The sequence below is a fragment of the Salmo salar genome, chromosome 09 (genome assembly GCF_965601325.2).
Source record: "Salmo salar chromosome 09, fSalSal1, whole genome shotgun sequence".
NCBI classification, from domain to species: Eukaryota; Metazoa; Chordata; class Actinopteri; order Salmoniformes; family Salmonidae; genus Salmo; species Salmo salar.
Window position 1 is genome coordinate 130,089,546 of NC_138299.1, and position 19,185 is coordinate 130,108,730.

Genomic DNA, 19,185 nt, shown 5'->3' on the forward strand with positions numbered 1-19,185 from the left:
CTAAATGAAGTTATCCATTATGTGAACCCCCAGACTCCTCAGTGGCATGGCACCTCCCGGTTACCCCCTCCCTCTGGCTGCCCCAGGGCATTCTTGGAGGAGGGTCTTGTGGGAGGGGGAGTGGAAAGTCAGAAATTGGGAAAAATGAAGGATAAAGGTAAATTTGATTATGGGTAACAGGGGATGAGAGGGTCCTTTGAGAGAGGGATGAAGAGAAAAATGGAGAAAAGAAGGGGATGGAGGCAGGAGATAGAGTTTGATTATGAGGTAACGAGGTGAGAGGGTTCTCTGAGAGGGAGAATAAAAGAAAGAAGGGAAAGAGGTAAAGGAGGTTGGATGAGAGGGGAAACCAGACATCTGCCTGTCTGTGTTCTCCCAGCGCTGCAACGTTGCGTCACAGCGAGATGTTTTTGGTGCCTCTCTGAATATTTCACACATCCGCCTCATGCTCTTTCCATAATAAATGGATCTGCACCTCTGCGCTCTACTTCTCTCCTCCTCCTCTACCTCCTCCTCCTCTTCTCTACGTCTCTTTCCTTCTCCTTTCTCTGTTTCTCCATTTCTTTCCCTCTATCTCTCCTTTTCTTAATTTAATCCTGTGCCTGTGCTGTGATGTGAGGCGCAGCCCCCTTGTGCAGTAATGGCTCTGAAAGATGCATGTGATGTAATCCAAACAGACTCCCACTCTCAAGGTGTCAGGGATGCCATCCTCCAACCCCCTGTGGACACAAGGCTTAGCCCCCTCCCTTCCCCCTGGCCCCTCCCTTCCCCTTCCCTCTGCTCTACAGAGAGAGAAGAAAGCCCTTGTTGAACTATTTACTTCCTGTTTCTCTCTTCACGTCTTTGTTTTCCTTTAGCCTAACAACATGGCCACTTCAGAACCTAGTTGATTCCAAACCCTCTCTCTGGGTTGCGAATGTGGCTTAACTTTAACTCTGGTCTCTTTCAGATTCCAATATCATATTCCCAATGAGTTTGTGACCAAGCCTGTAAAACTAAAGATGAATACCATTTCCCTGTTTTACCCCAAATGGATGATAAAGCTTTTGAACTTGAACTTTGAACTCTGTTGCACCGCGGGGGAGCCACCAGGTGTTTCAGTAGATCAAAGGCTGTTGAGCGACGGTGAACTTTTGTACCTGTAGATATCAGTGCTCAGAGCCCTCCCTCTGACTGAACCTCATCTCGGTAGCTGTCAGTAATTCTTCCTGAGCCGACAGTGATGAGGAACAGTGATGAGGAACAGTGATGAACTGAATGTGTGCAGCATGTGTTCTCAGCCGTAGGGCATTACTGATAGACCCACAGTACAAGGCCTCTGTCAAATCAATTTGTTACCATGCCCCATACAATAATGAGAAAGGGAGGACGAGAGGAAAAGATGGAGAAAGAGAGGAAACAAATAAGGAGAATCAGAGAAAGAGAAAGAGAAATACCAACGAGAGAGAATCAGTGATTTGATGTGCAGATCTGTTGGAATGACAGGTCAACAACACCCAGAACTCTACCTCTAAGGAGAGAAATGTAAACCTTTTAACCCTTCTTAGTACACACGTGTATCAACAGCATAGCATGCCTCTCTTTTACACTGTCTGTTGTGTATAATGCATTTGCTAGCAGAGAATTAGTCTCACAAACGCATAGCTACGCTATCTCTGTGTGTTGTCGTTCTCTCTGTCTCTCTCTCATCTCTCTCTCTCCTTCCTCCCTTGTTCTCCCTTCTTCATGCTATTTGTAGATTTCTGTCAGTAAATCTAACTGTTCAGTTTTGATATTTGACTTTTATTGTTTTAACGTTTTGAACTTGATGTTCCAAAGCTAGAGTGGCCGGATGTCTCTGTGTGTGTTATCAGATGGAGATTGTGTGTGTGTACGTATGTCTCTGTGTGTGTTATCAGATGGAGATTGTGTGTGTGTACGTACATCTCTGTGTGTGTTATCAGATGGAGATTGTGTGTGTGTACGTACGTCTCTGTGTGTGTTATCAGATGGAGATTGTGTGTGTGTACGTACGTCTCTGTGTGAGTTATCAGATGGAGATTGTGTGTGTGTACGTACGTCTCTGTGTGTGTTATCAGATGGAGATTGTGTGTGTGTACGTACATCTCTGTGTGTGTTATCAGATGGAGATTGTGTGTGTGTACGTATGTCTCTGTGTGTGTTATCAGATGGAGATTGTGTGTGTGTACGTACGTCTCTGTGTGTGTTATCAGATGGAGATTGTGTGTGTGTACGTACGTCTCTGTGTGTGTTATCAGATGGAGATTGTGTGTGTGTACGTATGTCTCTGTGTGTGTTATCAGATGGAGATTGTTTATTCGTTTTACTATTATTTTCTCTCAACAGTCATATTGTTGGGAAAGGTAAGTGCTCAGTTTATAATGCTTTTCTGTCAACAGTTGGTGGAGGTATTGTTAAGTAGAAACACATTAAGTACGGTCTGGGCCATGTGTGTAAGTGGGTCATCATTGACATTGGCCCAGTTCTTTCGCCCAGCAGTAAATCTGTAATTATGATGGTGTAATCTAGCTGAGTGACATCACTGTTCCATGGTTTGAGGTTGGAAAATGGGGCCGGTGTTTGGAATGGGGGTAAGTGGATGAGGTTGGGACATGGAGCTGGTGTTTGGGCTGGGGGTAAGTGGATGGTTGAGACATGGAGCTGGTGTTTGGGCTGGGGGTAAGTGGATGGTTGAGACATGGAGCTGGTGTTTGGGCTGGGGGTAAGTGGATGGTTGGGACATGGAGCTGGTGTTTGGGCTGGGGGTAAGTGGATGGTTGAGACATGGAGCTGGTGTTTGGGCTGGGGGTAAGTGGATGGTTGGGACATGGAGCTGGTGTTTGGGCTGGGGGTAAGTGGATGGTTGGGACATGGAGCTGGTGTTTGGGCTGGGGGTAAGTGGATGGTTGAGACATGGGGCTGGTGTTTGGGCTGGGGGTAAGTGGATGGTTGGGACATGGAGCTGGTGTTTGGGCTGGGGGTAAGTGGATGGTTGAGACATGGAGCTGGTGTTTGGGCTGGGGGTAAGTGGATGGTTGGGACATGGAGCTGGTGTTTGGGCTGGGGGTAAGTGGATGGTTGGGACATGGAGCTGGTGTTTGGGCTGGGGGTAAGTGGATGGTTGAGACATGGGGCTGGTGTTTGGGCTGGGGGTAAGTGGATGGTTGAGACATGGGGCTGGTGTTTGGCCTAGGGGTAAGGGGATGAGGTTGGAAAATGGGGCCGGTGTTTGGAATGGGGGTAAGTGGATGAGGTTGGGACATGGGGCTGGTGTTTGGGCTGGGGGTAAGTGGAGGAGGTTGGGACATGGGGCTGGTGTTTGGGCTGGGGGTGGTTGGGGGTAAGTGGATGAGGTTGAGACATGGGGCTGGTGTTTGGCCTGGGGGTAAGTGGACGAGGTTGAGACATGGGGCTGGTGTTTGGAATGGGGATAAGTGTAGGTGGGGTTGGGACATGGGGCTGGTGTTTGGGCTGGGGGTGGTTGGGGGTAAGTGGATGAGGTTGAGACATGGGGCTGGTGTTTGGCCTGGGGGTAAGTTGACGAGGTTGAGACATGGGGCTGGTGTTTGGGCTGGGGGTGGTTGGGGGTAAGTGGACGACGTTGAGACATGGGGCTGGTGTTTGGCCTGGGGGTAAGTGGACGAGGTTGAGACATGGGGCTGGTGTTTGGCCTGGGGGTAAGTGGACGAGGTTGAGACATGGGGCTGGTGTTTGGCCTGGGGGTGGTTGGGGGTAAGTGGACGAGGTTGAGACATGGGGCTGGTGTTTGGGCGCTGGGGGGTGGTTGGGGGTAAGTGGATGAGGTTGAGACATGGGGCTGGTGTTTGGGCTGGGGGTGGTTGGGGGTAAGTGGATGAGGTTGAGACATGGGGCTGGTGTTTGGGCTGGGGGTGGTTGGGGGTAAGTGGACGAGACTCTGGGGAATAGCGGTCTGGGATGATGTTGCTCAGAGTCAACATGAAACTTCTAATCCTAAAAGTGAACACACTCACACAGAGGAAGACAGGACATACACATCAGACAGAACACACACCCAAACATGACCCATACCCAGACAGGACACACAACCAGACAGGACACACACCCAGACATGACCCATACCCAGACAGGACACACACCCAGACATGACCCATACCCAGACAGGACACACAACCAGACAGGACACACACCCAGACATGACCCATACCCAGACAGGACACACACCCAGACATGACCCATACCCAGACAGGACACACAACCAGACAGGACATACACATCAGACAGAACTCACACCCAGACATGACCCATACCCAGACAGGACACACAACCAGACAGGACACACACCCAGACAGGACACACACCCAGACAGAACACACACCCAGACATGACCCATACCCAGACAGGACACACACCCAGACAGGACACACACCCAGACAGGACACACACCCAGACAGAACACACACCCAGACATGACCCATACCCAGACAGGACACACACCCAGACAGGACACACACCCAGACAGGACACACACCCAGGCAGGTCACACACCCAGGCAGAACACACACCCAGGCAGGACACACACACAGACAGGACACACACACAGACAGGCAGGATACACACCCAGACAGGACACACACCCAGACAGAACACACACAGCACATTCAGACAGGACAGAAACACACACATACACTTTGGCAGGACAAACACCCATAGATATAGTACACACATTTACAAGTAGGCAGCACTCAAACAAACAAGTTTAGTAATGGGCGGCAGTTAGCCTGGCGGGTAAGAGTGTTATCAGTAACTGAAAGTTTGCTGGACCGAGCTGACAAGGTAAAAATCAGTCGTTCTGCCTCCTGAGCAAGGCAGTTAACCAACTGTTCCCCGGGCGCCGAAGACGTGGATGTTGATTAAGGCAGCCCCCCGCACCTCTCTGATTCAGAGGGGTTGGGTTAAATGCAGAAGACACATTTCAGTTGATGCATTCAGTTGTACAACTGACTTGGTATCCTCCTTTCCTTTCCTAATGCCCCTCTCTTCCTCCTCTTTCATGACTTAGCTCACCTTTAGAAACTTGTTTACATTTGCCGATTTCCCTTTCCCGTTTCCCTGCACAGGAACCCTAACTTTTCACTCTGACAGTGACCTGTGACCTCTGCTAAGGGAAGGGATAGCCACATCCTGTCTCAACAGCCTGAGTCAACTCCTCTTGCTGTTGAAACACACACAGACACACACACACAGTGCCTCCTCCCTTCATTCCAACGTTTCCCTGATAGGCCATTTAAACCTCTCTGATAAACACTAATGATATCTCTCTCTCTCTGTAATAGATTAATCAATGCTACTCTCTCGGCCAATCAGAGGGCTTTTCTGCCCTTAACTGATGTGGCAACGTCTCATCTCCGTGGTAACGATCGGTCTGCCTTTGCGGCGACAGCGTTGATATAATGTTGTTATAGTGTTGGTGTTGTTGTCATCGATTCCCCCCGCATGGCTGAGGAGAGGAGACAGTGGCAAGGGCAGAGCCAGTGTCTGAAGATGAGGGGGTGAAGGAGGGAAGAGAGATGTGGAGGAAGAGGGAAGGGAGGGAGGGAGAGAGACTGAACTGTCTACTGCAGAGAGAAGAGCAGAACAGAGTGAGAGAGAGAGAGAGAGAGAGAGAGAGAGAGAGAGAGAGAGAGAGAGAGAGAGAGAGAGAGAGCTGCAACAAACCTCTTTAGTGTATGTTTAGGGATCGTATATCCAGAGCATCATGACATCAGGTAAACAAACACTAGATAACAATAAATGACTAACAAAACCCCAGAAGTTGCCCCCTTCTCTCCAGTTGTCCCCCCCTCTCCACTTGTCTCCTCCTCTCCAGTTGTCCCCCCTCTCCACTTGTCTCCTCCTCTCCAGTTGTCCCCCCTCTCCACTTGTCTCCTCATCTCCAGTTGTCTCTCCTCTCCACTTGTCTCCTCCTCTCAACTTGTCTCCTCCTCTCCACTTGTCTCCTCCTCTCCACTTGTCTCCTCCTCTCCACTTGTCTCCTCCTCTCCACTTGTCTCCTCCTATCCACTTGTCTCCTCCTCTCAACTTGTCTCCTCCTCTCCACTTGTCTCCTCCTCTCCAGTTTTCCCCTCCTCTCCACTTGTCTCCTCCTCTCAACTTGTCTCCTCCTCTCCACTTGTCTCCTCATCTCCAGTTGTCTCTCCTCTCCACTTGTCTCCTCCTCTCCACTTGTCTCCTCCTCTCCACTTGTCTCCTCCTCTCCACTTGTCTCCTCCTCTCCACGTGTCTCCTCCTCTCCACTTGTCTCCTCCTCTCCACTTGTCTCCTCCTCTCCACTTGTCTCCTCCTCTCCAGTTGTCACCCCCTCTCTGAGCAAAATACAGTTTAAGTAGGAAGTTTACATACACCTTAGCCAAATACATTTAAACTCAGTTTTTCACAACTTCCTGACATTTAATCCTAGTAAAGATTCCCTGTCTTAGGTCAGTTAGGATCACCACTTTATTTTAAGAATGTGAAATTTCAGAATAATAGCAGAGAGAATGATTAACTTCAGCTTTAATTTCTTTCATCACATTCCCAGTGGGTCAGAATTTTACATACACTCAATTAGTATTTGGTAGCATTGCCTTTAAATTGTTTAACTTGGGTCAAATGTTTCGGGTAGCCTTCCACAAGCTTCCCACAATACATTGGGTGAAGTTTGGCCCATTCCTCCTGACAGAGCTGGTGTAACTGAGTCAGGTTTATAGGCTTCCTTGCTCGCACATGCTTTTTCAGTTCTGCCCACAAATTTTCTATAGGATGGAGGTCAGGGCTTTGTGATGGCCACTCCAATACCTTGACTTTGTTGTCCTTAAGCCATTTTGCCACAACTTTGGAAGTATGCTTGGGGTCAATGTCCATTTGGAAGACCCATTTGTGACCAAGCTTTAACTTCCTGGCTGATGTCTTGAGATGTTGCTTCAATATACCCACATCATTTTCCTACCTCATGGTGTCATCTATTTTGTGAAGTGCACCAGTCCCTCCTGCAGCAAAGCACCCCCACAACATGATGCTGCCACCCCTGTGCTTCACGGTTGGGATGGTGTTCTTCGGCTTGCAAGCCTCCTCCTCCTCCTCCAAACATGACGATGGTCATTATGGCCAAACAGTTCTATTTTGTTTCATCAGACCAGAGGACATTTCTCCAAAAAGTACGATCTTTGTCCCCATGTGCAGTTGCAAACCATAGTCTGGCTTTTTTATGGCGGTTTTGGAGCAGTGACTTCTTCCTTACTGAGCGGCCTTTCAGGTTATGTCGATATTGTACTCGTTTTACTGTTGATATAGATACTTTGTACTTGTCTCCTCCAGCCTCTTCGCAAGTTCCTTTGCTGTTGTTCTGTGATTGATTTGCACTTTTCGCACCAAAGTACGTTCATCTCTAGGAGACAGAACGCGTCTCCTTCCTGAGCGGTATTATGGCTGCGTGGTCCCATGGTGTTTATACTTGCGTACTATTGTTTGTACAGATGAACGTGGTACCTTCAGGCGTTTGAAAATTGCTCCCAACGATGAACCAGACTTGTGGAGGCCTACAATTTTTTTTCTGAGGTCTTGGCTGATTTCTTTGATTTTCCCATGATGCCAAGCAAAGAGCCACTGAGTTTGAAGGTAGGCCTTGAAATACATCCATAGGTACACCTCCAATTGACTCAAATGATGTCAATTAGCCTATCAGAAGCTTCTAAGGCCATGACATCATTTTCTGGAATTTTCCAAGCTGTTTAAAGGCACAGTCAACTTAGTGTATGTAAACTTCTGACCCACTGGAATTGTGATACAGTGAATTATAAGTGAAATAATCTGTCTGTAAACAATTGTTGGAAAAATGACTTGTGTCATGCACAAAGTAGATGTCCTAACCGACTTGCCAAAACTATAGTTTGTTAACAAGAAATTTCTGGAGGGGTTGAAAAACTAGTTTTAATGACTCCAACCTAAGTGTATGTAAACTTTCGACTTCAACTATATATATTGGAGAGAGATTGTGTTAGTGTGTGACAGAGTCTCTCCACTCTATCTCCTCTCCAGCTCCTGACAGAGCCCTGACGATGGGGCTGCAGGGCTGAGGTGATAGATCCACCGGCAGAGCTATTGATTATCTATAGCCATCACAGCAATACCAGGATGATGATGATGGTGAAGATGATGGTCCTAGAACTATGCTGGAGAGGCATCCGTATTGCCTAAGGACACAGACACATAGGGGAAAATGAATGTATAATAAAACAATGAAACTTATTTGTAAAGCATTTTAAGGAGGACATTCTTACAGTACACAAACTGCTGGTGTAATTACCGCGAGGAAGGAATATGTAAATGAGAGTATGTGTCAGAGAATATTTTCAACATCTTACAGGCATTGTGATAATGAGCTAACTGTCTTGTTTTTAAATTGCTTCAGTACTGGAAGTTAGAGTGTTGTGCTGTGGGTGGCCGATATAACCTTTGACACTGTTTGTTTCTTGGTGAGATTAGATGCGGTGCTGCAGCTATAGAGGAGCCTCACTGTGTCTTTGTGTCTGTATAACAGAGCAGGAGGTCACAGAGATCAAGATGCTATCGCTACAGAGGTTTTCGTCCATGGAGAGATTCTTGCTTGACGTTGTGTCTCAGAGTATTCCTATTTCACCCTTTACTGTGCGGAAGGGAAATTGTATACAATGTATATATTTTATTCACTACTATTCAGCTTCTGCAGAGCAGTGAATAGTGGTATATATTTCTATTCTCGGACAAACGTTTGTGTGTGAGTGCATGTACTGTATGTTGGTCTTTGAGAGAGAGTGTGTATGCACAGGTCTCCTCTAATAAAAGTCCCAACTAGTGCACTGAGAGAGAAAAACTCAGGAATCGATCTCTGCATGCTGAACACCCCCTCTCTCTTCCCGCTGTCATCCCACAGGAAAATGGAGAGAGAAAATTTTGGTTTATTCCCTCCTTCTTCTCTTCTCTGGCCTCTGCATTGTTGCCCTGCAGTAATCCAGACCTCTGACACACACACACACACACACACTCCTCTGAGTTAAGCAGCTCTAATATGTGGGGCGTAAGTCTTTTACAGCATGTTCAATATCACACCGCAGGGCCCCACAACACAGGCATCCTCACTAATGATGGAGAGAGGAAGAGAGAGAGAGAGAGAGAGAGAGAGAGAGAGAGAGAGAGAGAGAGAGAGAGAGAGAATGGCACAGAATCATAAACACACATTTAACCTATTACTCTCCTTTTCCCTACGTACAGTATGGATCCACCTACAGCCCCTGTAAGACACACACCCATCCGCCCTCCATAGTCTGCTCTATACTCCAAATAACACCCTCTACACACAGTTACTGGAAAGAATGATAATGAATGCTCAACAGACACAGTAGAGGGAACAGAGGACAGATAGAGTATGTGAGCACATTACCCTACAGCAGACAGTTAGGTCTATGTCTCTAGACAGACAGACTGGAGATGTGTGCTAATATTTGACAGGTTATCCATTGATCCATGAGTGTTTATTGGGGCGCTTCAGATTAAGTGCAGAGCCTCAGGACACAGTGGCACTGAGCAGAATGGGATTAGCATCAGTGCTAGGCTAGTTTAAACACACTGCTGGTTCTGGATCAGTGTGCTTCTGTGGTTGGCTACTACATTTGGATAGTTCTGCTATTTAGTCATTTTCTTCATTTAGAGTTAGCTAGGTCTCTTTACGTGTCTCCAGTAATGAGTTATGCCAAGAAATGACATAGAGGTTTTCATAGTGTGTTGCTTGTCTCACCATAAATATATGCAGCATTACCATTACATGCTCATTTAGACAAGGAAGGTTATATGGTGACTCATTCCAATACAGACTAACATGAGGCAGATATGGTAGAAATACGGAATGGTTGGCCAACTGGAGACAGGTTGTAGACCCTATGGAATCACATCATGTTGATGATGATCCATAGTGAGGTTAACTCTCCCTCCCACCTTCTCTCTCTGTCTCTCTCTCTCTTTCTGCACGCCCCTGACAAAGTCGGGGTTCTACTCCTAAAATACAGTGCATTCAGAAAGTATTCAGACCCCTTGACTTATACCAGTGTAGATTTGGCCTTGTGTTTTAGGTTATCGTCTTGCTGTAAAGTGAATTCATCTACCAGTGTCTGGTGGAAAGCAGACTGAACCAGGTTTTCCTCTAGGATTTTGCCTGTGCTTAGCTCCATTCCATTAATTTTTTTATCCTGAAAAACTTTTACGGTTACAAGCATACACATAACATGATGCAGCCACCACTATGCTTGAAAATATGGAGAGTGGGACTCAGTAATGTGTTGTATTAGATTTGCCCCTAAATATAGCACTTTTAATTCAGGACAAAGTATTAATTGCTTTGCCACATTTTTTGCAGTATTACTTTAGTGCCTTGTTGCAAACAGGATGCATGTTTTGGAATATTTGTATTCAATTCAGGCTTCTTTCTTTTCACTCTGTCAATTAAGTTAGTATTGTGGAGTAACTACGCTTTTGTTGATCCATCCTCAGTTTTCTCCTATCACAGCCATTAAACTCTGTAACTGTTCTAAAGTCACCATTGGCTTCATGCTGAAATTCCTGAGAGGTTTCCTTCTTCTCCGGCTACTGAGTTAGGAAGGATGCCTGTATCTTTGTAGTCACTGGGTGTATTGATACACCATCCAAAGTGTAATTAATAATTTCACCATGCTCAAATGTCAGCTTTTTTTTTTTTGAACCCATCTACCAATGCGAGGCATTGGAAAACCTCCCTGGTCCTTGTGGTTGAATCTGTATGTGAAATTCACGACCTCACACAAAAATCATGTTAAACACTAATATAGCACACAGAGTGAGTCCATGCAACTTACTGTGACTTGTTAAGCAAATTTTTACTCTTGAACTTATTTAGGCTTGCCATAACAAAGGGGTTGAATACTTATTCTTCCCTGTGGCTCAGTTGGTAGAGCATGGTGTTTGCAATGCCAGCATGGTATGTGCAACGCCAGGGTTGTGGGTTCGATTCCCACGGGGGGCCAGTACACAACAAAAAAAAATGCATGAAATGAAATGTATGTATTCACTACTGTAAGTTGCTCTGGATAAGAGCGTCTGCTAAATAATGTAAATGTAAAAATGTTATTGACTCATGACATTTCAGCTTTTCATTTATTAATTTGTAAAAAACATAATTCCACTTTTTATCACGTTTCAGGTAAGACCCAGATGCAGACAACGTCGAAGTAACAACAGCTGATTAATTGAACAGGGGCAGGAAAAAGGTCAAGGACAGACAGAGGTCGGTAATCCAGATAGGTGGGGCAACGGTACAGGACGGCAGGCAGGCTCAGGGTCAGGGCAGGCAGAGTGGTCAACACCGGGAAAAATAGGAAACAGGAACAATCGAGAGACAGGAGCAGAGGGAAAAACGCTGGTAGGCTTGACAAAACAAAACGAACTGGCAACAGACAAACAGAGAACACAGGTATCAATACACAGCGGATAATTGTCACGATCGTCGTAATAATTGGACCAAGGCGCAGCGTGAGTAGTGTTCCACATCTTTATTATAATGTGAAACTTAACAAAATACAAAAACAATAAATGAACAAATGAAACGTGAAGACAGTGAAGTGCAAATAGGCACCTACACAAAAACAAGATCCCACAAACACAGGTGGGAAAAATAACTACTTAAATATGATCCCCAATTAGAGACAACGATTACCAGCTGTCTCTAATTGGGACTCATACAAATCACCAACATAGAAATAATAGCCTAGAACCCCACATAGAAATAATAAACTAGAATACCCCTCAGTCACGCCCTGACCTACTTCACCATAGAGAAACAATGGCTCTCTATGGTCAGGGCGTGACAATAATGGGGAAGATGGGCGACACCTGGACGGGGGTGGAGACAATCACAAAGACAGGTGAAACAGATCAGGGTGTGACACTTTTAATCCATTTTAAATTCAAGCTGTAACACAACAAAATGTCAAAATGCGTATGTGTGCGCGTGTGTGGGTGTGTAAGGGAGAATGTGAAAGCAGGACAGATGCTGAGTGCTTCTCCGCTCTGTTCATTCACATGTAGTCCCCAGAGACACACAGGCTTGTTTTAGAGGGCTGAATAAGGAAAGAGAGAGAACAAAAGGAACCTAACGGAGAACTGAACTTGTTCAGACAGAGTTCTGCTAGTTTAACCTTTCAGTGTGAGACAGTGGAAGCCATGTTAGGATTACTTAGAAAACTGTTTAGATGGCTGGATAGGAGTGGTCACACTCGTCTTCCTCCGTCCTCCCCCATCTCTTCTTCCTCCATCGCTCAGCTTCCCTCCTTACTCTCCTTCCCTCTCACCATCTCTTCTCTCTCTATGAGGGAATACAGATGGGGATATGCTCACTCTTTATAGCTCTCGCTCTCTCTTTCTCTCTCATTCTCTCTCCTCTTATTCTTCTATCCACCTGTTTCAATCTGCAAACACACCCATACGCACACACACTAACAAACACAGGCGTGCACACACAGTCCTCTATACCCTGTCCTGTCCAAACCCATGGGTTTGTCCAATTGAGTTGTGACAAACCCTCTTATCAGCTCCAGATGGTCTCCTTTCATTCGTCAATGCTATGATCTGCAAACCAATCAGAGGGCATGCAATATTCAAGAATAAAAAAATGTGGGGTAAGAGAAAAGAGATGGTGTTGGATCTTCTCATTTATGCTTGTGTTACCCCTTTTAATTCTCTCTCTCTCTCTTTTCTCTCTCACTCGCTCACACACACACCTGCACACACACACACAATGGAATGCAGAGAGCTGTAAAACTGCTATCTGTGACATGTAATTAAAATTCACACACACACGGACTCACAGACACACATGGATACCCATGGACAAATACACACGTATTATAACTGTTGAATTATCAGTGATATGCAATTAGAATATATTTACTGCAGTGCTGATGGTAGCAGTAATGACTGAGGTGTTAGTATATTAGTATGGAGGACAGCTGGCTCACTCCCTCACTCTGAATCTCATTGTTCTGCACTTGCAGAAGGAAACAGTGGGAAAGCGGTGTGTGCGTGCTTCTGGCAAATATCCCTTTCCTTCAAATGTGTATTTCTCTGTCCAACTCCTTCCTCCCTCTCTCCTGGGGCTAATGACTCATCTGATGTGTTAAAGCCAGCCCCTCTCTCTCTCTCTCTCTCTCTCTCTCTCTCTCTCTCTCTCTCTCTCTCTCTCTCTCTCTCTCTCTCTCTCTCTCTCTCTCTCTCTCTCTCTCTCTCTCTCTCTCTCTCTCTCTCTCTCTCTCTCTCTCTCTCTCTCTCTCTCTCTCTCTCTCTCTCTCTCTCTCTCTCTCTCTCTCTCTCTCTCTCTCTCTCATGAGAGTGGTTCCATAGAGAGGTGCTGATGTGGAAAGGCCCAGCGGGGCAGCATTAAGGGGTTGACGGAGGGAAGATGGCCCTTCTGTCCATTACCCTGGAGATGGATCTAACACTGAAGGGAGAGGGGCTGACCAGCATCACAATACTGACCTGGCCAAAGCTGGTCAAGAGGTAGAAAACAGGTTCAGTGTTAATAAGGCTGGTTAGACATGACGCTGTTAAGACATTACATGACTGTGGGTGTGTGTGTGTGTGTGTAAATACCTGTCGTTGGTGTCATCACAAAAATGTTACAAAGAAATCATCTTCTGATCCTCTTATCCCTAATAGCTCAGATGTCAGCGCTGCCATCGCTTTGTGCTCAGTGTGTGTTGCTCAGTGTCTGTGTGTTTTGGCTGTTCCCAGCACTGTTTGTTATTCTGTGTCCTGCTCTGTCCTGGCCTTAGTGTTGACTCAGGGCATCTGCAGTGCAGGAAGAGAGAAAGAGAGCTGGAGAGAGAGAGAGTGACAGAGAGAGAGACTGACAGAGAGAGAGAGAGAGCAAGTGAGTGAGAGAGAGAGAGAGAGAGAGAGAGAGAGAGAGAGAGAGAGAGAGAGAGAGAGACTGCTGTCCTTCTGAACCTCTCTGTGAAGGGCACCATCGGACCAGAGTGAGGCTTCAGGGGTTGCCATGGAAACCCACTATGGTCATTAACCAATCACCATGAGTCAGACACTTTCAGGATTGATGTAGCATTTAGAGGATAGTTCGAGACAGTACTGCCGTCATGGGAATCTCTGTGTGTGTCAACTCCATGCTTCAATAGGATGGGAATGACAGGGTAAATAAGATGGGTTTTTCTCTCTCTCTCTCTGTCTCGTTCTCTGTGTCTCTCTCTTTCTCACTCTCAGTTTTCCTCTTACTCACACATAAATACACAATTTCACCAGCTGTTTGTGCCGTGTCAGTGTGAAAGGTAGGGAATTAGCTGAAACTGACAGATCAATAACCTTAGATTATAATGACTCTACTAAAGAAAACTCACATTGAGCTGTCAAAAAAACGTCTGAATATTGGTCCTCAATCTTTTGGCCGCTGATTTCATCGTTTGATTCAGGTCAAGTGTAATTGAGGCAAAATATTAATAGCTAAAGTTAGTGAGCTGGCTAGCTATAGTTCGCCAACTTTTGGCTCGCTCTAACGGTACATCAACTGGTGAAAACTAGCCAACTTAATTTTCTTCTGTTGAAACGGGAAAAAACAAAGGCTATAAAACATTTCCATACACACAACAGCTGTTAGATACTGCTTCCTGACAGATATGAAGATAGCTAGAGGCTAGAGCTGAACTGGATGTAGCTACTGCAGCTATTTCATTCACTTCACACAGAACTTCAGTTGAGAGAGGATGAAACATTAGCTAATGTTGCATGTCAATTAGCTACACTACAAGCACAGCACTGGGAATAAATATTTGTTTTCCTGTGAAGTCAAACAGCCGTTACCTTGCATCAGTCAAATAAAGAGTAGCCAGTTTCTGCTCTGCTTGCTTTTACAACTCTGAGAAAAAGCGCTACACACGCAGACAGCACCTGCCTCTCTCCCATGAAGGTCCTATAAGCCAACCTTTCAGAAGCTTTGCCTTCACACAGCCTGTCTGTGGTGGATAAAAATGCAATTTCAGAATGTCGGCGGTCATGTCGCTCCCGTCCCCAGTGAAAGTTGCGCCTCTGATGTTAACTACAACTCGGGGAGTTCAATATGGGACTTCCTGGAAACAGTACGTTTCTGTTTAAAAACATTTCAGGGAGAGTGGGGTAAGCTGAGCAATATTTATAGTCAGCATCGTTACGTCAAGGGAAATATAGTATTCTTTCTAACAACGATGTCTATATATATTTCAGGATGTAATCAGAATTCATGTGAAGATTTTGAAAACATAGCTTGTCCCAAAAAAGTGGTCTCTTGGCACAACTTACATAGGGACAGGGTAAGTTGAGCCGCCTTGAGGTAAGTTGGTGATAGTGTCCTGTGACAGTGGGTGATGATGCTGGTAGGTCAAAGTTTAATTCATGGAATGGGGGTGTGGTATATTGTATGCCTCTTTTCAGTGCATTCGGAAAGTATTCAGATTCCTTGACTTTTTCCACATTTTGTTATGTTACAGCCTTATTCTAAAATGGATTAAATTGTTTTTTCCCCCTCATCAATCTACACAAAATACCCCATAATGATAAAGCAAAAACAGATTTGTAGAAATGTTTGCAAATGTATAAAAAAAACTGAAATATTACATTTACATAAGTATTCAGACCATTTACTCAGTACTTTCTTGAAGCACCTTTGGCAGCGATTACAGTCTCGAATCTTCTTGGGTATGACGCTACAAGGTTGGCACACCTGTATTTGGGGTGTTTCTCCCGTTCTTCTCTGAAGATCCTCTCAAGCTCTGTCAGGTTGGATGGGAAGCTATGCTGCACAGCTATTTTCAGGTCTCTCCAGAGATGTTCGATCGGGTTCAAGTCCGGGCTCTGGCTGGGCCACTGAAGTACTTTCAGAGACTTATCCCGAAGTCACTCCTGTGTTGTCTTGGCTGTGTGCTTAGGGTTGTTGTCCTGTTGGAAGTGAGCTTTTACCCCAGTCTGAGGTTCTGAGCATTCTGGAGCAGGTTTTCATCAAAGATCTCTCTGTACTTTGCTCCGTTAATCTTTCCCTTGACCCTGACTAGTCTCCCAGTCCCTGCCACTGAAAAACATCCCCACAGCATGATTCTGCCACCACCATGCTTCACCGTAGGGATGGTGGCAGGTTTCCTTCAGATGTGACTCTTGGGATTCATGCCAGAGTGTTAAATCTTTTTTTCATCAGACCAGAGAATCTTGTTTCTCATGGTCTGAGAGTCCTTTAGGTGCCTTTTGGCAAACTCCAAGCAGGCTGTCATGTGCCTTTCACTGAGGAGTGGCTTCCACCTGGCCACTCTACCATAAAGGACTGATTGGTGAAATGTTGCAGAGATGGTTGTCCTTCTGGAAAGTTCTCCCATCTCCACAGAGGAACTCTGGAGCTCTGTCAGAGTGACCATCGGGTTCTTGGTCACCTCCCTGTCCAAGGTCCTTCTCTCCCGATTGCTCAATTTGTGTTCTTGGAGACCGTCAAGGATGCACCGTCATAGGATGCCACCTTTTCAACAAGTCAGTTCGTCAAATTTCTGCCCTGCTAGAGCTGCCCCGGTCAACTGTAAGTGCTGTTATTGTGAAGTGGAAATGTCTAGGAGCAACAATGGCTCAGCCGCGAAGTGGTAAGCCACAAAAGCTCACAGAACGAGACAGCCGGGTGCTGAAAAATCGTCTGTCCTCGGTTGCAACACTCACTACCGAGTTCCAAACTGCCTCTGGAAGCAACGTCAGCACAACAACTGTTCATCGGGAGCTTCATGAAATGGGTTTCCATGGCCGATCAGCCGCACACAAGTCTAAGATCACCATACGCAAAGCTAGGCATCGGCTGGAGAGGTGTAAAGCTTGCCGTCATTAGACTATGGAAACACATTCTCTGGAGTGATGAATCCCGCTTCACCATCTGGCAGTCCAACAGATAAATCTGGGTTTGGTGGATGCCAGGAGAACACTACCTGCCCCAATGCATAGTGCCAAGTGTAAAGTTTGGTGGAGGAGAAATAATGGTCTGGGGTGGTTTTTCATGGTTCTGGCTAGGCCCCTTAGTTCCAGTGAAGGGAAATCTTAATCTTACATCTAGACGTTCCGCTAGCGGAACACCTGCTCCAATATCCAATGATGGGCGTGGCGCGAAATACAAAGTCCTCGAAAATCCGAAAACTTCCATTTTTCAAACATATGACTATTTTACACCATTTTAAAGACAAGACTCTCCTTTATCTAACCACACTGTCCGATTTCAAAAAGGCTTTACAGCAAAAGCAAAACATTAGATTATGTCAGCAGAGTACCCAGCCAGAAATAATCAGACACCCATTTTTCAAGCTAGCATATAATGTCACAAAAAACAAAACCACAGCTAAATGCAGCACTAACCTTTGATGATCTTCATCAGATGACACTCCTAGGACATTATGTTAGACAATACATGCATGTTTTGTTCAATCAAGTTCATATTTATATCAAAAAACAGCTTTTTACATTAGCATGTGACGTTCAGAACTAGCATTCCCACCGAACACTTCCGGTGAATTTACAAAATTACTCACGATAAACGTTCACAAAAAACATAACAATTATTTTAAGAATTATAGATACAGAACTCCTTTATGCAATCGTGGTGTCCGATTTTAAAATAGCTTTTCGGTGAAAGCACATTTTGCAATATTCTGAGTAGATAGCCCGGCATCACGGTCTAGCTATTTTGACACCCACCAAGTTTGGCCCTCACCAAACTCAGATTTACTATAAGAAAAATTGGATTACCTTTGCTGTTCTTCGTCAGAATGCACTCCCAGGACTTCTAGTTCAATAACAAATGTTGGTTTGGTTCCAAATAATCCATAGTTATATCCAAATAGCGGCGTTTTGTTCGTGCGTTCAAGACACTATCCGAAGGGTAAAGAAGGGTGACGCACCCGGCGCATTTCGTGACAAAATATTTCAAAATATTCCATTACCGTACTTCGAAGCATGTCAAACGCTGTTTAAAATCAATTTTTATGCGATTTTTCTCGTAAAAAAGCGATAATATTCTGACCGTTCAAAGACGAAAAAATAAAAACATGGAGTCGCCTCGTGCACGCGCCCCCAGTCTCGTTGTTCTCAGATCGACCACTATCCAAATGCGCTACTGTTTTTCAGCCATGGCCTGCAAAGTCATCATTCAACGTCCTGGCGCCTTCTGAGAGCCTATGGGAGCGTTAGAAAATGTCAAGTTACAGCAGAGATCCCCTGTTTTGGATAGAGATGATCAAGAAGGCCAAGAAATAGTCAGAGAGGGCGCTTCCTGTTTGGAATCTTCTCAGGTTTTGGCCTGCCAAATGAGTTCTGTTATACTCACAGACACCATTCAAACAGTTTTAGAAACTTTGGAGTGTTTTCTATCCAAAGCTAATAATTATATGCATATTCTAGTTTCTGGGCAGGAGTAATAATCAGATTAAATCGGGTACGTTTTTTATCCGGACGTGAAAATACTGCCCCCTATCCATAACAAGTTAACACTACAGCGTTAGATTGACATTGTAGACAATTCTGTGCTTCCAACTTTGTAGCAACAGGGAAGGCCCTTCCCTGTTTCAGCATGACAATGCCCCACAATGCCCCCGTGCACAATGCAAGGTCCATACAAAAATGGGTTGTTGAGATTGGTGTGGAAGAACTTGACTGGCCTGCACAGAACACTGTATTGGCCTGCACTGATCCTGGATAAGTACGAGAAACATGATAAATGTTGAGGTTTATGTTTGCAGATGAAGAGTCTCAGAGTCATCCAGTCCTCTTCCCTGAATGCCCTGGTGACGCACATCTGAGAGATCAGTTCAATAATGCCCCATTTAGAGGGTGTGAGAGAGAGAGAGAGAGAGAGAGAGAGAGAGAGTGAGAAAATGAACGAGCAAGAGAAGGAGAGATAGAGGAGAGGAGAGGAGAGAGCTCAGTGTGAGGGCATGACAAAGAGCCTGCAGGTTGGTTGGGTGTCTCACATGGTGAGGAGTGAGGGAGTTAAGCATCAGTAGAGCCTTTCAAACACAGAGAAAATGTCATAAACTAAAAATAGTGAGAAAACGCAATCATGGGAAGTGTTGCGTGTGTCACAAGGTCTCCTTTCTCAGGGTAGAGAAG

The 19,185-nt window shown here is 45.4% G+C and overlaps 1 protein-coding gene and 1 long non-coding RNA gene across 2 annotated transcripts in view; one reads left to right on the forward strand and one right to left on the reverse strand.

The window, feature by feature from the left end:
* LOC106612913 (schwannomin-interacting protein 1) overlaps positions 1 to 19,185 on the forward strand; it is a 301,652-nt gene that overhangs the window by 181,650 nt on the left and 100,817 nt on the right. The gene's annotated exons all lie outside the window — the stretch shown is intronic.
* On the reverse strand, positions 11,559 to 13,857 carry LOC145858081 (uncharacterized). The gene is made up of 2 exons (XR_014378885.1): positions 13,669 to 13,857; positions 11,559 to 12,385 (listed from the first exon to the last, which is right to left on the reverse strand). It is a non-coding gene; the product is annotated as an uncharacterized LOC145858081 (long non-coding RNA).